This window comes from Parus major, chromosome 14 (genome assembly GCF_001522545.3).
Source record: "Parus major isolate Abel chromosome 14, Parus_major1.1, whole genome shotgun sequence".
NCBI lineage: Eukaryota > Metazoa > Chordata > Aves > Passeriformes > Paridae > Parus > Parus major.
The window spans coordinates 746,947-751,783 of record NC_031783.1 but is presented as its reverse complement, the minus strand read 5'-3'; the positions used below and the strand labels follow the sequence as shown (position 1 = coordinate 751,783).

The following is a 4,837-nucleotide window of genomic DNA, read 5'->3' as shown; positions in this document are numbered from 1 at the left end:
AGCCCAGTACCCCCATCTGAGCCCAGTACCCCCATCCCAGCCCAGTGCCCCCATCCCAGCCCAGTGCCCCCATCCCAGCCCAGTACCCCCATCCCAGTCCAGTGCCCCCATCCAAGCCTGCACAGGCTCCTGGTTATGTAAAACCACGGCAAGCGCAACCAGGAGATTCTTCAGTGTCGGAATCTGAGTCACATGGGGCTGTTTTATTTCCCCCTCTGCTAATCTCGTTTCTATAGAAACAAGATTGGGAGAAAAAAAAAAAAAAAAAAAAAAAAAAGAGAAAAAGAGCCAAGCACAGAGCAAACGAGAAACCTGAGGTGATGGGTGAGGGAAGTGGAGGTGGCAGCTGAGGAGTTCAGGCAACGTGGATGGGAGAAGGGGACCCCATTGAGGATGGGAGTGTGCATAGAGGGGACAGGGACTCCCCTGAAGAGATGCTCTGGGATGAGCTGCTGCTCTGGCAGTGGGTGAGCCGAGCACCAGGAGCGAAGGGAGCAGAGGCTGTGCAGGTGAGTGAGCATCGCTCGCGGGCATCTGTCCCTGTCCCTGCAGGGCACAGCTGGCCATGGCTCACTGGGCTCCTGGCCCTGGCTGCTGCTTTGGAGCCACTCTTGTGACTGGGACCACGGTCAGTGGGAAGCGAGAGGGGCTTTGCCGGAGCGGTGTGCGCAGCCAGCGCTCGCCTGGAGCCTGACTGCGTGTTCGTGGCCATCAGGCTGTCCTTCCCAAACCCTCTCTCCCCCACAAGACTGCTCCCTGCTTGGGAAGAACCTTTCCAGCTTTGGTTATTTTCCCTCTATTTTATCCTGACTGTACCTGTGCAAACAAGGCGCTGCGGGGAGTGCGGGGCTGTTGCTCCCAGCGCTGCCCACCCCGGGCACAGCCGCCTGCCTCGGCCCGGCTGCGGCCGGGATGCCCGTGGGAATAAGCCCAGCTCAAAGCTGTTTGTGCAGGGGCTGCTCCCCAAGGAGACAGGACCAGCTGAAACACTGCTTGTTTGTCTGGGGTGCCTGCAGCCCATGGCTCATCCCGGGACTGTTGCCTGTGCTGATGGAAGAGGCTGTGAGCTCCCTGCCCACATCTGGGTTAGTTCAGAGCCACAGGCACGTGCTGGCTGCCGAGTCTCACACTAAGGAGTGTGCAACAAGTGGGAGGTTTTCCTGCCTGGATGTGATATCTCGTGGGATGGATGGCTGGTGTGCCATGTGTGCCGTGAGGGCTTTGGCTGGGTGCGTTGGTGGAGCAGAGGTGTTGCTGGTGCTGGTCATCCTGTGCCGGTGCCTGGGCTGGCACTCTCGTGACCTCGCTCATCCCTCACCTCACAGCTCGGTGCAGCTGTGCCTGGTGGCTCCTGGTTTCCCTGCGGCTCTGGCCATGGCAGCAGGGGCTGTGCCAGCAGGGGCTGAGGCACCCTGGCTCCTGCGGGCTCACCCCGGCGGCCGCAGGCTGCCGAAAGGCTTTTAGCGGATCGCTACGCGGGAGGGAGGGATGCGGAGCCGAGGGATCAGGATTTTGCTTGTCATCACTTCCCAGTTGTGGTGTGGGGAATGTGGTGGTGATTGCGAACCCCCGGCCGGATTCACGCCTGTGTGTGGCGGGTGAAGCCGGAGGGATGAATTCCGTGCCCGTGTATTTCTGTACTGAGCTTTGGGAAATGTCACTGCTCATCCGCCTGCCTGGCCAGCGAGGGGGTGGAGGGAGGCGCTTCAGCCCCTTGTCCTCATCCCAGGGCAGCTGAGGGATTTGTGAGCTGGGGTGCCGTGTCTGGTGGCGGCTCAGTGAGCTGCCGGAGGCACAGGCAGGATGGGGACAGGCTGCCAGCCCACCATGTTCATGCTCTGCCTGTCTTCCCACTGCCTTGGCAGGCTGGGAGCTTTATCGGTCACCCCTGTGGGGTTGGGCTCCCAGAAAACCTGTGGGGCGAAGGTGTGGGCACAGATTGGTGTCACACCGTGCATTGGGGCAGCGGGAGCTGTGCCCTGTGCTTTGCTGGACTCTTCCTCCTTGGCCAGCCTGGGGTCCGAGTGCTGCTCTGGGCACTCTGCTCGTCCTGGCTGGACACTCCTGGGCTCTCAGCACTGTCCCTGTCTCCATTGAGCAGCAGCCTCTGCCTGTCCCTGTTCAGGGTGCTGGGTGCCATGGCTGATGCCAGGGGGGTGTTTGCCATGCCCGACCCTGCCCCTCCCCGTGCCTGAAGCAGTGGGCTCAGGGGGGACATGGCACATGGAGGCTGTGCATCACTGTGCCACAGAGGTGGTCCTGCCCTCTGGGAATGCCAGCCCTGTTCTGTCCAGACCTTTGGAGGGGAGGGCTGAGGACGGATATCGCTGCAAGAGCCTTCAGCACTGATAATTATTTCTGGGAAAAGATGCCGTGTTCTGACTTAAATGCTGACATGGGACTCTGAACACGTGTAATCTGGCTGACAGATGGCAAGTCATAGAGGTGTGATTTATGATACAGCACAGTAGCTGAACAACCTCCTCTGGTTGTCAGGAGACAATTCTTCCAGTGCTGCAGTTGATGCTCCAATTGATGGCTTTTCCCACGTGTCACTTTGCTGTGTGGGGACTGCCTCGGCAGGTGCAGCTGTGCAAGCCCTGACTGCTCTGGTGCTGAGCTGCTGCAGAGATGCTGCCTCTGATGGAGGCTGGGCAGGTGAGCCTGGATCCTGCCCAGGAGGGCAGCACCTGCAGTGGCAGGGCTGGGGGAGCAGTGCTGGCCTCGGCTCCGTGCCATGGCTGGGATGAAGCTGGCTCAAGATGACAGTGGCACCTGGGACTGCCTGTTCTCCAGACCAGCACTGGTGGGGCTGAGTGTGTGGTCCTGGTGGGAGAAGACACTGAAATCTTGCCCATCAGATAAGCACACAGGGGCAAGGATGCTGGCAACCACAGGGAGTGTCTTACCTGCGTGTCCTCTGTGCCTGTTTCCCTGCTTCTACCTCAAAATCCCTAACATTGATCCTTCTTAAGGGACAGGGACATCTATTATTGTTTGGAAAGCACTTGGGAAGTAACAGTGTGGTCTCAACAGCATCCCCCTCCCTGTGCTAGAGGCTCACCCCCACTACCACCCCCAGAGCCCAGACCCAGCACAACACCCAGTGCTGTGGGAGCACCCCAGCCCTGGGAGCACTCTGAGCCCAGGGAACCGGAGCAGCTCAGCACAGGAGCTCGGAGGAGCTGAGGAGCAGCAGCAGGGCCCTGCTGGGGCGAGGGGCAGCGGCTCTGCTGCTCTCAGGTATGATTCATTCCCCCTTCTGCAGCACGGTTTATGTAAAGCAGCTCTGTATAAATTGCCAGATGATCTGTAATGTGCTCCTGGCTTCTAATTAGTGATGCTTCTGCTGAAGCTTTGGGGTCTGGCAGAGGTGAGGGAGGCTGGTTCGTGGCTGGATGAGTTGCTGACAGCTCTTGGGGGGAGGTGTTGGGCTGTCACAGCCATTCCTTTACCTGGGCTGGAGCAGCTGGAGGTGGTGGCTGGTAGGTCTGGGGGCTGAAATCAGCACCCCAGGATTCTTGGTCAACTTCTGACTCGTACATGGACTAGCTTGTCTGTCCTGCATCAGGCAGATCTGGGCAGCACCTGCCCTGGGCTGGAGAGCATCCATCCCCTGTCTCCCCGTGCCTTCCCCTTGATGCCATGACTCACAGCAAAGCCACATGTTCCTGAGCACCAAGGTGGCTTCTCTAGCCCCACCAGCCCATTCTGCCCCCAGGACTAACTCTCCTTCATTCCTAATCCTGATGACATGTGGCACATTGCCCTGTTTTCGCCCACCAGCTCTTCTTGATAGATGCTGTTGGCTTTATGCAATCTGCAGCGGCTGCTCCTGCCATGCTTGGGCAGGTGGATACATCCAGGTAAAGCTCCTAGGTGTGTAATTGTCACCGTGGTGGATATTGAAAGGAGCATGTACCAGCACCACAGAGGCACTTGTCACAGGGGCTGCTGCCTTCCTGCATCTGTGCAGGGCATCTGGGATTTCCCAGCCCCTCTTCCCTGCTGGGGACCCGTTTGGGAGGGGTGGCTGTAATGGCAGGGCAGGATTCTCCAGGCAATCCCCAGATCTCAGGAGATAAGCACCCCCAGCATCCTTTCAGATGGGGCTGGAGCCCTCATCCCTGCAGGGTGGCAGGAGCTCCTCCTGGGCAGGTGGGAAGAGGCAGGAACTGCCAAATGCCACTGAGGAGGTGCTACAGCAAGCAGCAGCACCTGTTCCCACTGCCCAGCCCCATTCCTGGGTCAGCCCTGCTCATCCTGGTGTCCACACCATGCCTGGGGCTGCTGCAGAGCACTGTCAGTGCCCACCTCTCACCCCTCCTGAAATGGGATCTTCTCCATTCCAGCTGAGCTTTGACACCAGATCAAAGGAGAGTGAGGTGGTGGGGATGGTGTTGGTGCCAGGCTCTGCTCTATGGGCATCAGGATCATGCCTCTTCCTCCGGCTGTGAGCGGGGGAAAGCTGGGGTTTGGGTTTCTTGTTGGGTTTCTTTTAAGGCAAACCTCATCCTTTACATCAAAGTAGGATTTTTTCTCAAGAATGTAAAGAATGACCCTGGAAGGTCTGAACAACTCTTTGCCGGCGACTGGAGAGACAAGAGCCCTCTCCAGAAAGCTGTCTCCACCCCATCCCCAGCAACAGCAATTCATAAGCTGAAAAATAAATCAATAACCAGTTAATGAATTTAAGATGTCTGTGTTTAAAATGTATTGGGGAAAAAACTGTTAGCTGGTTGGTGCTGGCCTAATTACTGTGAGGAAAGGCAGGGAGCTCTCAGTTCTGAGAAATAGATTTTTTCTCTTTCTTTGGAGGTATTTTGTTTGAAGGAGA

General features: G+C 57.9%; 1 protein-coding gene across 4 annotated transcripts in view; it reads left to right on the top strand.

Annotated features, from left to right (window-relative positions):
- Nucleotides 1–4,837, top strand: part of LOC107211356 (ankyrin repeat and fibronectin type-III domain-containing protein 1-like) — a 185,343-nt gene that overhangs the window by 140,241 nt on the left and 40,265 nt on the right. The window contains exon 1 of one of the 4 annotated variants that reach the window (XM_015643304.3): nucleotides 271–509. The exons of 2 other annotated variants lie outside the window; for them this stretch is intronic. The gene's annotated coding sequence lies outside the window, so the exon portion shown is untranslated. Of the gene's footprint in view, nucleotides 1–270; nucleotides 510–4,837 lie in introns of those variants that run through there. One more of the 4 variants, XM_015643303.3, reaches the window with a different exon arrangement.